Genomic DNA, 15,565 nt, shown 5'->3' with positions numbered 1-15,565 from the left:
CACAGCCCCATCCACATCAATGGAGAGGAGGTTGAACGGGTCTGTAGTTTCAAATTCCTGGGAGTCCACATCTCTGAGGACCTGTCCTGGACCACCAACACCTCAAGCCTGGTCAAGAAGGCCCACAAGCGCCTCTTTTTCCTGAGGAAGTTGGCCAAACTCCACCCACCCCCTCCCGTGCTTGTGAACTTGTATCGCTGTACGATTGAGAGCATCCTCACCACCTGCATCTCAGTCTGGTACGGCAACTGCACCGTTAAGGACCGGAAATCACTGCAGAGGGTAGTGAACATAGCTTAACGCATCACCAAGACCCCACTCCCCCCCCCATCTCATCAATCTATGAGAAGCGGTGCTCACGGAGAGCACGGGACATCATCAAAGACGCTTCTCACCCCAACCATGGACTGTTCACCTGCCTGCGGGGTACTCGCTCTGGCGCACGCTACCGCAGCCTCCCAGGCAGAACCAACAGGACCACGAATAGTTTCTTCCCCTCAGCTGTCAGACTTCTGAATCAAAACTCTACTTAGCCCACTGCACCTCACTGTATACCTGTGTATATAGCCATAGCTTATGTAGACTTTATTTTAATGATTATTTTAATTATAATTTCTTATTCTCACCATTGCACATTGTGCTAACCATTGCACTTTACTGTACAGTTTTATTTATATGTGTCTTACTGTATATTGCAACTGAATGTGGTTTTAATAGATTTTTCCAATTCTATTTTTATTTTAGGTGACAACAGGGAGAACAAGGTCCACCTCATCTAATCCTGCTTTCTTCCTTCTAAAGAAAAGCTCCAGCACTACTCTCTCATATCCTATTCAGTGAGGATTGTGTGGATGATGTAAGTCAATGCATCTTTCTTTTTTGTTATTGCATATTATTGATTTAGCTCCTCAGACAAATCATACGCTTTTAATGGCATATAGGCCTTCGGGGATATGATGAAGACTTTATTTCAGACTCAAGGTCCATATTACACACATACAAAACAACAACAAAAATACAATAACAAAAGAAACAAGGCCAACAACAACAGATTAAAATACATAAAGGCATCGATTCCAATGTTTCCACAAATCAGAGGAGTACCTTGTATCACTTTGTTTGACATTACTAGTTATGGCACTTATTATCTTGTTTTTTTACTCTAATAAACGACACATACATTTAAACATCAAGTTCCTCAGCAGAGCATGGAAGGTGCTTTGTCGTCACTAACAGATGGCTTGCACGAGTCCGTCTTGGGAGCTTAAGGAGGATCCTAAATGCATCATGCTATCATGGATAGAATAGAGTGATATTTAATTTAACTGCTTCTGTTTCCATAGACTCAGACTAGTCGCTGCTTCCTGTTTCCATAGACTCAGACTAGTCGCTGCTTCCTGTTTCCATTCGACTCAGACTAGACGATGCTTCCTGTTTCCATAGACTCAGACTAGACGCTGCTTCCTGTTTCCATAGACTCAGACTAGACGCTGCTTCCTGTTTCCATAGAGACTCAGACTAGACGCTGCTTCCTGTTTCCATAGACTCAGACTAGACGCTGCTTCCTGTTTCCATAGACTCAGACTAGACGCTTCTTCCTGTTTCCATAGACTCAGACTAGACGCTGCTTCCTGTTTCCATAGACTCAGACTAGACGCTGCTTCCTGTTTCCATAGACTCAGACTAGACGCTTCTTCCTGTACGGGCCGGGCCCCAGCCCTCCAGACAGGCCAGGCCCCAGCCCTCCAGACAGGCCAGGCCCCAGCCCTCCAGACGGGCCTGCACAGAGCAGCCATGGTGGGCAACAGTGATGCTATAGCTGCCCTGGTCCAAGGGGGCTGCGCCATGGACCTACAGGACAAAGTGAGTCAGATTTATTGATTGATTGATTGATTGAAACTGCTACTACTGCTACTACTACTTTATTGCAGAATGGGTACAATACAGTACGGCTCAATACACACAATTTGTTAAGGGGATGCAGACCAGAGAAAGACTTTCGTCTTGTTTACATCATCAGGGTCCCCCATTTTCAATTCATCATGACATTTATGACATACACGACATACATATATACAGTACTGTTTCATCCAGACATTTATGACATACCAGATATACAAATATGCCGTCGGACAGCATGTCTAGTACTGCCTTCAGTTAGGTACTTTCTTTCTTTCTTTCTTTCTTTCTTTCTTTCTTTCTTTCTTTCTTTCTTTCTTTCTTTCTTTCTTTCTTTCTTTCTTTCTTTCTTTCTTTCTTTCTTTCTTTCTTTCTTTCTTTTTTTCTTTCTTTCTTTCTTTGTCTCTGTCTGTTAACTAACAAGTAGAGAACGTATCAGCATGGATCTCAGAGGGAGGTGTTGGATTGTGATGCAGGAAGTCAGATTACTGTAAATATCCGTGAACATCTGGTGTTTTCTGAGGGAAATGTGCAACAATCAATCAATCAAATGTATTTGTATAGCACATTTAGACATGACACTTGTCAACCAAAGTGCGTCACAGTAAGTCACATAGCTAAAAACAAAGGAAAGTGCTAAAGTATAGAATAAACAAAAAATATAAACGACCAACGGACAGACAAAGAAACAGAACAACACGTCAACAAGCAAGGCACGAGTCAGAGTGAGTCAGGGAAGGCCAGGCGGTATAGGTGGGATGAGATCCTATGGGCCCATGAAAGATGAAATGCACACCTTGACACAACGTTAAACTTCAGATGTCAGGGGGCGCTCCAGTAGCACACCATATAGCGCGCTGCCTGAGTCGCGAATCGGTCGTCCCGGGTTCGCTTCCCACATCCGGTGAACATTTGCCGCATGTCTTCTCTACTTCTCCTCCCATTCTCCCTCTCTCCTCTGTCGGTCCTGCATGGCCAGAAAAAGCTGTAAAAATGATAAAATAAATATAAAAAAAATAAAAAAAATATTCAAACGTCAGGTATTTTCTTGTCTCAAAAAAAGTCATGTCTTTATGTTTTGCGTTGGTATGATTTGGTTTTTGATTGTTTTCACTTCAGGCTATGACACTGTATGTCTTTTTTTTTTTATTGACCTGGGACTAGAAGTTGGTATCTGTCTTCTTGTCTAACATGTCCCGTAATGTCTCTTTGTCCCGCGTCTGCCCCAGGACGGGAACACGGCTCTTCACGAGGTGTCCTGGCACGGGTTCTGCCAGTGTGTCAAACTGCTGGTTAAGGGAGGAGCCGACCTCCACGTCAGGAACAAGGTGGTACGACTGTGACATACTGTACGTTTGAATAATTTAACCTCTTAACTCATTGACTGCCAGGCTGTTTTTCAATCTTTACTCCCTGGCGCCAGCGTTATTGACGCTTTTCACGATGTTTGCGGACCCATCCTATATTCTATAGCTATGGAGACAATAGTATGGCTCATTTGACAGGCATGATTTATACTCCAACAGGGATGAAACAGTTTATTTCTACATACCTTCGTTTGTGCGCTATATACCATGCATGAAACGCCCCGTTTCACAATAATCCAGGCTGGTTTTCTAGATCGTGAGATATAGAGTGTTTTTTGTGCGGTATGCGCAAATCTCGCGGCTGCTCGCCTGGAACCTATATTATTGCCAGAAATGCAACATTAATTAATACGTTCTGTATTCATCTATTTACGACGTGATATCAATCTCGTACTGGTACCGGACCGCTCAGGCTTAAGGGGTTAAGTGGTTAAAAAACTTTTGTGGGTCCAAAATGAATGTTGTTTACATGCGTGCATGTATCCCCTCCCTACTTCCCATTTTCCCCCTGATTGGATAAATTACATGCTGGTGCTCTAATACAACATCTGTTACAACTGAATGTTAACTATAGCACCTTGAAATGTTTTGTACTCGACATAAAGGAAATTCCAAGTGTTGTCATTGACTGGCCCAAAAGAAGGCGCTGTATGATTTGACTGAGGCAGTTGTTGAAACCAGCTACATCAAGCCTATTTTAATCCATATATAATTGAATTAAGAATTGAATCAGATGATCTAATCAGGACCTTGTGAATAAGAAATAAACCAGGTAATTGGTACAGTGACACACAGCCCTAACAGCCAATGGACTGTGTTCATTTAGGCGTGAAACACAGCCCTAACAGCCAATGGACTGTGTTCATTTAGGCGGGAAACACAGCCCTAACAGCCAATGGACTGTGTTCATTTAGGCGGGAAACACAGCGCTAACAGCCAATGGACTGTGTTCATTTAGGTGGGAAACACAGCCCTAACAGCCAATGGACTGTGTTCATTTAGGTGGGAAACACAGCCCTAACAGCCAATGGACTGTGTTCATTTAGGTGGGAAACACAGCCCTAACAGCCAATGGACTGTGTTCATTTAGGCGGGAAACACAGCGCTAACAGCCAATGGACTGTGTTCATTTAGGTGGGAAACACAGCCCTAACAGCCAATGGACTGTGCTCCTTTAGGCGGGAAACACAGCCCTAACAGCCAATGGACTGTGCTCCTTTAGGCGGGAAACACAGCCCTAAAAGCCAATGGACTGTGCTCCTTTAGGCGGGAAACACAGCCCTAACAGCCAATGGACTGTGCTCCTTTAGGCGGGGAACACAGCCCTAACAGCCAATGGACTGTGCTCCTTTAGGCGGGAAACACAGCCCTAACAGCCAATGGACTGTGCTCCTTTAGGCGGGAAACACAGCCCTAACAGCCAATGGACTGTGCTCCTTTAGGCGGGAAACACAGCCCTAACAGCCAATGGACTGTGTTCCTTTAGGCGGGAAACACAGCCCTAACAGCCAATGGACTGTGTTCCTTTAGGCGGGAAACACAGCCCTAACAGCCAATGGACTGTGCTCCTTTAGGCGGGAAACACAGCCCTAACAGCCAATGGACTGTGCTCCTTTAGGCGGGAAACACAGCCCTCCACCTGGCCTGTCAGAACGCACACGCTCAGAGCACCCGGGTCCTGCTGCTGGGAGGGTCCAGACCAGACACCAAGAACAACGTGAGTCCGCCAGCAAGACACGTCTCACTACACACGTCTAATAGGTCAAATAAAGGTCAAATAAGTTTATACTAAGGATAAATAAAGGTAAAAGAAGTTTCTACTGAGGATAAATAAAGGTAGAACCTCCATGTTTCCTCCAGGTCGGCGACACCTGTCTACATGTGGCGGCTCGTTACAACCACCTGGCCATAGTGAAGACCCTGCTCGGGGCCTTGTGCTCGGTGACGGAGAGGAACCAGGTACACCAAACACCACACGGTACACCAAACACCACACGGTACACCAAACACCACACGGTACACCAAACACCACACAGCACACGGCACATGGTACACGGCACACGGCTCACGGCACACGGCTCACGGTACACGGTACACAGGCCACAGTACACGGTACACCCCCCGAAAATTGCATATTTTTCCATACTGAAAGTATATATTTTTTCATATAAAAGTACATTTCTACCCATACTGTATGTACTTTTCTGACAGTATACTTGCAATGTATTGTTGGTACATGTGTAACGGATGGTATCGTGAAGCGCAGTCAAGAAGGGCTGGGGTGAGTAGCGGTGCTGTGGGTTAAACTCACTCTCACATCCTCGAAAGACAGATTCAGAAGTAGTGGATTCACCTCTTGGTATAGTGGTCTGTGTTGTTGCCTGCGACGTGGGAGACCGGGGTTCGACTCCCACTCGGGCATCGGAGTTTAAGGTGACGTTGTCACAACCGTTACACGTACTAATTCAAAGCACATTCTTTGTGTGATAGTGATTAATATGCTTTAAGTGTACTATTTTGGTAAGCAGAAGTAACCAGAAATACATCAAACATATCATTAAAATATATTAAGCACCTCTTAAAGGGATAGTGTGGATGTATGAAATACTTGCCAGTAGTGTAATAATAATAATAATAATAATAATAATAATAATAATAATAATAATAATAATAATAATAATAATAATAATAATAATAATAATAATAATAATAAACTGTATTTGTATAGCACCTTTCATAACAAGAAAAGAACAAGATGTGATTTACTTGGAAATGTCTATCTAAGTCAAACTGTCCTGGCCCTTGAGGTTGTTTTAAGAACATCAGCCAGACTGTCGCCCCCTAGTGTCTTTGAGCTGTAGCCAGGGGACCTATATTAAACTAGTCAAGGCTATCAGAGATGGTAAATGGTAAATGGCTGCTTTTTTATATACCGCTTTTATCCAAAGCGCTTTACAATTTGTTACTCACATTTTACCCGTTCACTCACACATTCACACACCGACGGCGGAGGCAACCATGCAAGGTGCCAACCTGCTCATCGGGAGCAATTAGGGGTTAAGTGTCTTGCTCAAGGACACATCGACACGCTGCCCGGGAGGAGCGGGAATCAAACCGGGAACCTCCAGATTGCCAGATGACTGCTCTACCTCCCGAGCTACTACTACTACCCAGATAGCCCCTTACGTGACTGCGGTTTGCAAGCCTGGGGCTTTTGTGACCGCAGTCACTTGTTTATGGGACGCGACCACTTTAGTAAATACCAACCAAGCGTGAATGCGGGCGTGGGGGTGTGTCAAAAATATATCAGATATGAATTTCAAAGATACCCAGCGTACAATATGGGTTTAACACAGCTTTACAGTGTGGTCTGGAAGCTCGGAGTTGCTAATAAACAGTTTAAAACATTGTTAGGAAAAAAAAGTGGTACTCACAACGAACTTTGGCAAGATGGCGTCTTCTTCTTCTTCTGCAACTTTTTTTGTCGCAGTGATTGCTGGACGCACCAGGCATGCAACAAAAAAAATTGCAGAAGAAGAAGACGCCATCTTGCCAAAGTTCGTTGTGAGTACCACTTTTTTTCCTAACAATGTTTTAAACTGTTTATTAGCAACTCCGAGCTTCCAGACCACACTGTAAAGCTGTGTTAAACCCATATTGTATGCTGGGTATCTTTGAAATTCATATCTGATATATTTTTGACACACCCCCACGCCCGCATTCACGCTTGGTTGGTATTTTCTGTGGTCGCGTCCCATAAACAAGTGACTGCAGTCACAAAAGCCCCAGGCTTGCAAACCGCAGTCACGTAAGGGGCTACTACCCAGATAGAGATATAATATGTATTTGAGTACAGATCTATAATGACATGATAATATTTCTATCACAACCCCTTACATGTATATGGGTCTACACACACGCACACATCACTGACTTTACCTCCCAGTCAGGAGACACTGCGCTCCACGTTGCTGCAACGCTGAACCACAAGAAGACAGTTGGACTCTTACTGGAAGCTGGGACTGACGGCAACACCAAGAACAACGTGAGTTCCACCTTAACACCAAGAACAATGTGAGTTCCACCTTAACACCAAGAACAATGTGAGTTCCACCTTAACACAAAGAACAATGTGAGTTCCACCTTAACACCAAGAACAACGTGAGTTCCACCTTAACACAAAAACAACGTGAGTTCCACCTTAACACCAAGAACAACAATAATAATAATAATAATAATAATAATAATAGATCAAATTTCTATAGCGCCTTTCATAGAACCCAAGGTCGCTTCACAATCAGGACAAAAAATAGGGCTAGGGAAGTAGGGGGAAAATGTGAGTTCCACCTTAACACCAAGAACAATGTGAGTTCCACCTTAACACCAAGAACAATGTGAGTTCCACCTTAACACCAAGAACAACGTGAGTTCCACCTTAACACCAAGAACAATGTGAGTTCCACCTTAACACCAAGAACAACGTGAGTTCCACCTTAACACCAAGAACCATGTGAGTTCCACCTTAACAGAACAATGTGAGTTCCACCTTAACACCAAGAACAATGTGAGTTCCACCTTAACACCAAGAACCATGTGAGTTCCACCTTAACAGAACAATGTGGGTTCCACCTTAACAGAACAATGTGAGTTCCACCTTAACACCAAGAACAATGTGAGTTCCACCTTAACACCAAGAACCATGTGAGTTCCACCTTAACACCAAGAACCATGTGAGTTCCACCTTAACACCAAGAACAATGTGAGTTCCACCTTAACACCAAGAACCATGTGAGTTCCACCTTAACACCAAGAACAATGTGAGTTCCACATTAACACCAAGAACAACGTGAGTTCCACCTTAACACCAAAAACAACGTGAGTTCCACCTTAACACCAAGAACAATGTGAGTTCCACCTTAACACCAAGAACAATGTGAGTTCCACCTTAACAGAACAATGTGAGTTCCACCTTAACACCAAGAACAATGTGAGTTCCACCTTAACACCAAAAACAACGTGAGTTCCACCTTAACACCAAGAACCATGTGAGTTCCACCTTAACAGAACAATGTGAGTTCCACCTTAACACCAAAAACAACGTGAGTTCCACCTTAACACCAAGAACCATGTGAGTTCCACCTTAACACCAAGAACAATGTGAGTTCCACCTTAACACCAAGAACCATGTGAGTTCCATCTTAACAGAACAATGTGAGTTCCACCTTAACACCAAAAACAACGTGAGTTCCACCTTAACACCAAGAACAACGTGAGTTCCACCTTAACACCAAAAACAATGTGAGTTCCACCTTAACACCAAGAACAATGTGAGTTCCACCTTAACAGAACAATGTGAGTTCCACCTTAACACCAATAACAATGTGAGTTCCACCTTAACACCAAGAACCATGTGAGTTCCACCTTAACACCAAGAACAATGTGAGTTCCACCTTAACACCAAAAACAATGTGAGTTCCACCTTAACACCAAGAACAATGTGAGTTCCACCTTAACACCAAGAACCATGTGAGTTTCACCTTAACAGAACAATGTGAGTTCCACCTTAACACCAAGAACCATGTGAGTTCCACCTTAACAGAACAATGTGAGTTCCACCTTAACAGGTCAACTTCTTTAAGACTTTTCATCTTTTCACCAGTGATGGACTGGTTAATCGGGCTAGATACAAGACATTTTGAAATCCATAACCATGACCGCACGGCTGATTAACAAAAAAAGGTGTCAATTAAGTGTCAATTGATACGAGAAAAAAAACCAGATTTGTATCTTTAATTGCGTTATTTTATTTGATAGATTTCCTCATCTGCACCGTATACTGTTGACTTTTCTCATATTTCTATATTTAGATCTAATTGTATTGCCTATATTTATGTCTTTCTACTATTACCCTGCCCATACCTGTACCCCCCCTCCCCCATGCTGCTATGACGCCCATATTTCACCAAGGGGATCAATAAAGGAATATTTTATCTTATCTATATTTGTTGCTTTAAAATAATAAGTAGACTGCATATGTGCTAAAGAAAAGAGGAGACCTGTCTTTGTGTCCCCCGTCCCAGGCAGGGAAGACCGCCCTGGACAAGGCGAGGGACCACAGCCATAGAGACGTCGCTCTTCTCCTGGCCAGAGCGCCTCAGGTGGGTGGAGATACTTATTCTCCATGTCCTGATACTTATTCTCCATGGCCTGATACTTATTCTCCATGTCCTGATACTTATTCTCCATGTCCTGATACTTATTCTCCATGTCCTGATACTTATTCTCCATGAACTGATACTTATTCTCCATGTCCTGATACTTATTCTCCATGTCCTGATACTTATTCTCCATGTACTGATACTTATTCTCCATGAACTGATACTTATTCTCCATGTACTGATGTACTCTTTACTCCTGTTGATACAATCAACACAAAGCCTTTGGTTATATGATACTACGGTTTCAGATTGAGCCTGAACACTGTTGCTTGTACTCTAGACTCTGTTACCCATACTGTCTGAACTACTCTAGTTACCTATTCTACTGCCTTCACTGTCTACAACACTCTATTTATAAATACTGTATATTTAAGCATTACATCACGCGACGGAGTGTGTTATACAAATTAGATCACGCCTATGGGTGGTCGTCAGACCCATTTTTGGATGGGCTCCGCCCATAAGCGCTTTGAGTGAGAGTCACCCACAGTATGCGACTGGCAGACAGAGAGAGAGAGGGAGAGGGAGAGAGGGAGGGAGGGAGGGAGGGAGGGAGGGAGAGGGAGAGAGAGAGACAGACACTGAGCATAAAGTTATCTCTCCACTGCTTCCCTGCGAGGTCCAGGTTGTGTGTGTAAATGCGTGTGTGCCACTGCTTCCCCCGCGATGTCCAGGTTGTGTGTGTAAATGGATGTGTGTTTGTGTTTCACACACTCCTGCACCGTGGTCCCTCTCTCTCTCTCTACCAGGGAGAAGCCCTGCGCGTCAAATGCGTGTGTTTGTGTTTCACACACTCCTGCACCGCGGTCCTCTCTCTCTCTCTCTCTCTCTCTCTCTCTCTCTCTCTCTCTCTCTCTCTCTCTCTCTCTCTCTCTCTCTCTCTCTCTCTCTCTCTCTCTCTCTCTCTCTCTCTCTCTCTCTCTCTCTCTACCAGGGAGAAGCCCCGCGCGTTAGGTTGTGTGTAAAATGCGTGTGTGTTCTCTTTCTCTCCTCTCTCTCTCTCTCTCTCTCCTCTCTCTCTCTCTCTCTCTCTCCCTCTCTCTCTCTCTCTCTCTCCCTCTCCCTGCCTCGCTCTGTTTGAGGAAGTGAACATATTTCCACTCGCTCTGCTGTCGCTGTCAACCATAGAGGAAGCGTTAGTTATGAAAATCAGTACCCTATTCACGTCAGCAATACCGTCAAATCAGAACGGCTTAGTTGAGTGAGGGAAGATCTCGTGAACTCGAGACTAGACTGATGAGTCAATATGGTAATTAGAGACACAGACCCATTGATACTAACCCCTATTGCTATAAAACAATGCTAATAAACTGTATCTCTTGGTAATAAAGTGTATACCTGTGTTAATATGCTGACTGTATCTCTTGGCAATGCAACGGTTCACCCGCTGCCATGTCGTCCAGGTCCATCGCTTCATGCGAGGAAGAACGGTGAGGAAGAGGAGGGAGAGACTGAAGGCTGAGCGCAAGACCCAGTCGGTCACCAGGGTGGACATACTGCCTAACAGAGTAAGGGTTAACAGTTGGTTAACAGAGATGGACACATTGGGGGTTGCCATGCTGGAATCGAACCTGTGACCTTGTGATTACGTGATGAGTCTCTCTAACTACCAGGCCCACCCTGGTGGAACAGTGGAACAGAGGATGGCATGTAGCCTGGTAACTTTTTTGTTTAATATCTGGAATACTGGGAAACCGGAGAGTTTGCACTCACAACTGTACCCAACTAATATGAGACATGGATATAACACAAGGCAAGCATTAGATTCATGCTTTACTTTACAAATGCTCTGAAAAAGACGGTAATGTATAGAGCAGTTGCTTATTGGAATAGTATACCGAGAAATATAACTATGGTAAGGAATACATTTATGTTTAAAAAAAAAGTAAAAAATTGCACTGAATAACGAGATACATTTTGGTCATTGACTTATTATGCAAATTAGTATGAAAATATAAAGGTGATCGGTGGCTTGAGACAAGTTATGCTATATTATGAGTTAAAATCATATAAATTATTTTATCGGTTTTGTTCTTATGGACTGATTATGTATTCTATGGTTGGAGAATGTTGTGATATCTGACATATGAATATTGAATGAGCTTTGATTCACTTGTTTTGTTCGTTGTGATGTTTTCTTCTGAGTATACTTCAATGTTTGTGGTTTTATATTTTAATTGAAATTATTATTTTTTTGTATTTTAAATGTTTGGACCCCAGGAAGAGTAGTCTCACCTTGGTGTAGACCAGCGGTTCCCAAACTTTTTTGGCCGTGCACCCCCTGTCACCTCCCAATGGGTTTCTGTTAGAAAAAATTGTTGCTGGTCTCCGTGCACAGATGAAGCACACCTGTGTCAGACACGCCCGAGACATTATTGTTTATTATTATTATTAAAACGTACGTTTTTTATTAAAACGTTTCTTGAATTTCATGATTTACACAGTGAAAATCCCCATTTGAAATAATGTATATTAGTTATATTTATTAGGCATAAAAAAATATATTGTTTGGTTCCTGTTGGTTGTCAGTTAGGCCATGAGTAGGTAGGGAATTTATTTTATTAAATTTTTTATTTTATCTCTTCCCACGGCAACTATGGATAGGGAATTTCTTTATTTAATTAAAATGTTCATGACAACATGGATGCATGTACTCTGCCAGCATGTTTAATATCCATAATACTAAAGGTTTGACTAAGATTTGTATGAAATTTTATTGTAAAAAAATATATATATATTTGATTTACCACCATTAGCCTTTTCATGTCACGCACCACCTAGAGGGCGCTCGCGCACCACAAAGGGTGCGCGCACCACAGTTTGAGAACCACTGGTGTAGACTAATGGGGATCCACAATCAAACAAAAAACCCTGTGAACCCCCAACCCTGGTCTCCCTGAGCAGGAGAGCGGCTCGGTGGCGGAGGACACGCCCAGCAGTGACCCGATGGTGGGCAGGAAGACACGCCTCCACCAGCACCACCACCAGCACCACAAGAACCACGACGCCACCGTCAGCCCCCACAGCTGCCATCACCGGAGGAGGAAACTCAGAGACCTGGTGAGTGATTCATATAGTTATTTAAAAAAAATATTATTTTTTTGTTCTCACTTTTTCTCTATTTTTCACCCATCCCAATTTAGTCGTTATGCCAATTCCCTTCCTGGTCATTGTGCGCATTGCCCCACTGTCGGCCTTAGGGAGGGTGTAAAACTATCACATGCCTCCTCTGATACATGTGGAGTCAGCCAGCCGCTTCTTTTCACCTGACAGCGAGGAGTCTCACCGGGGGAGCGTAACGCATGGGAGGATCACACTATCTCCCCCAGATCCCCTCCCTGCTGAACAGGCGCCCCGACCGACCTGTAGGAACCGCAGTTTACAACGACCAGGACACACACACCCCACCGGCTTCCCACCCGCTAACACTGCCAATTGTACTAGTAGGGACGACTGACCAAGCCGGAGCCATTACACTCCCCCAGTGAGAGTCCTCGCAGTCAGGTGAAAAGAAGCGGCTGGCTGACTCCACATGTATCGGAGGAGACATGTGATAGTCTTCAACCCTCCCTAGGCTGGCAAGTGGGGGGGAAATGTGCGCAACGACCAGGAAGGGAATTGGCATAACAACTAAATTGGGATGGGAGAAAGAATTCGGAAAAAAGGGGGAGAAGAAATAGATTAAAAAAAAAGGGGAACTGGTGGGTGATTGATATAGTTCTTTAAGGGAACTAGTGGTGATTCATATAGAAAGAAGTCCTACTCTTGATTGATTGATTGATTGATTGATTGAAAACTGTATTAACAGATTGCAGAATGGGTACAATACAGTACGGCTCAATACACACAATTGTTAAGGGGATGCAGACCAGAGAAAGACTTTCGTCTTGTTTACATCAGGGTCCCCCTCTGAGGTCGTGTCTGTGCCAGGCGGCTCTGGATGAAGGTTCTCCCAGAAGACGTGAAAAGAACGGCCGCTCCGGGTTCTGCAGGACGACCCGTCTGTTTCCCTGCGACGGTGAAGTGCCTCTGGACCACAAGGACCACAGGGACCACAAGGACGACCAGGACCACAGGGACGACCAGGACCACAAGGACCACAAGGATGACAAGGACCACAAGGCCTACCAGCTCTTCACTCTCTACCGCGACAAGGATGGCAACATCAGACAGGTCATCAGCAGACAATATCGTTTACAATTAAAGTTATACACTTGTAAAAAAATAATAATAATTGCTTCAAAATTGCAAATTTTGTATTTGTATTTGTATTTATTGGTTTAAAATACAGAGACAGTGCATATTAAGGAACATTTTACTGTAAATATGCCAGTTTAGCCAGGTTGGCTAATTTTCAACTGTATAGTCTCTGGGGCAGCACTACAATAATTAAAACATGAACAATTGAAGTGTGTGTTTTGAAATGTTTCCAAAACATTTGAAGGGTTGAATGTATACAGGATACAACAACCTCTATTGTCTTTTAGTTAATACACGTTTAATTTAATTTAATTTCAAACCTTTAAACTCGAAAGGCAACTGAGCTTTCCCTCATTTACAATATTGAGCATGTAAAATAACACAGCGAATAAAATCATGACCAAGAGACAACAAGACGAGGCAAAAGGTAAGGATGACAAATCAATTAAAACAGAGGGCATCATCTCAAGCTTTAAGGACCGTTGGAGTTCATTCGCTGAGCTATAGAGGGGCATCATAGCTAAATGCAGATCTACCCTGTTCAGAGCAAACTCGGGAAACATTAAGGACCAGCCAATCACTAGAACGTGTCCCGTACGTACGGTCCTTAGATGAGATTTAGATGAAACTTCTGAAAGCTTAATGAAAAACGAACTTAGAGCGATGGATCGCTTACCAGATGAAATTCAAAACCTTCCGGTCTTAGTGTGGTGATCTGATCTGAGTGTGGATGCTTTTGATTGAAATCTCTCTTTATTTCGAACATGTAAATAAATACAAACAATATAAAATCAATGTACATGTTTGAAAAGGAGTAGGAAGAAGTATACACTTATTTAATCCTACCCCTTTTCCACTACTCAATGAGTGTACTAATTTAAAACATTACAAAACAAATATATATATATATGCAAAACATGAAAGAAATAAAATAAAAGTGTAAACACCCGTGAATGTCAAATCCCTTCCTCATCCCTGTACCTCGTGAACATCATTTCCTTATAATTCAGTTTGAATTGTCTCATATTTGGACATTGCTTTAGCACCACATTCATTCTGCTAGTGTTATTGTTTTAGCTCCAGCACCTCAGATCAGTCCTCAGAAGCAGAATCAGAATCAGAATCAGAAAGGTAGTTTAAACACATGAATTCGATTTGGTCGTTTTTGGTGCGACATTAACGGACCGAAAATAAGGGTAGAATAAAAAAAAAGGTAGAATAAAATAAAATGGAATATAAACAAAATTCAAATAGAAGCACAATAGAATAATATAATTATAAAATAGGCCAGGGCTGTACAATAATGTGCACAATGTGGTCAAGTATACACTAATTAGAATACAATAACAATACAGTGGGATGGAATCTTGTTCTTAATTAACTGTATGCCATATACAGTATGTTATGCTTTCTTTTTTAGCAGCTTTTTAACACCAGGCCCAGGGGCAACAGTCGAGAATTAGCTTTGGCTAACACTGTCTCACACATTTACTTTATGTTCATTAATGTGTGCTGTCCCTGTTCAAATAAAGTTTAAACTGAACTGAATATTTAGCAGGGCTGTGCAATTGAGCAGTAATGTGCAAAAAATTATGAACATTGAAGTATGAACAAGTACTGTATGAAGAGTTTTGATTGTATATACAAATATATAGTCCAGTGGGGAGTGCCCGAGGCTCACTGCAGAGGAAGCTGTTCTTGTTGACGAGGCTCACTGCAGAGGAAGCTGTTCTTGTTGACGAGGCTCACTGCAGAGGAAGCTGTTCTTGTTGACGAGGCTCACTGCAGAGGAAGCTGTTCTTGTTGATGAGGCTCACTGCAGAGGAAGCTGTTCTTGTTGACGAGGCTCACTGCAGAGGAAGCTGGTCTTGTTGATGAGGC

This window comes from Notolepis coatsorum, assembly GCF_963971535.1.
Source record: "Notolepis coatsorum genome assembly, chromosome: 3".
Lineage (NCBI taxonomy): Eukaryota > Metazoa > Chordata > Actinopteri > Aulopiformes > Paralepididae > Notolepis > Notolepis coatsorum.
Note: the sequence above shows the minus strand (reverse complement) of the source record.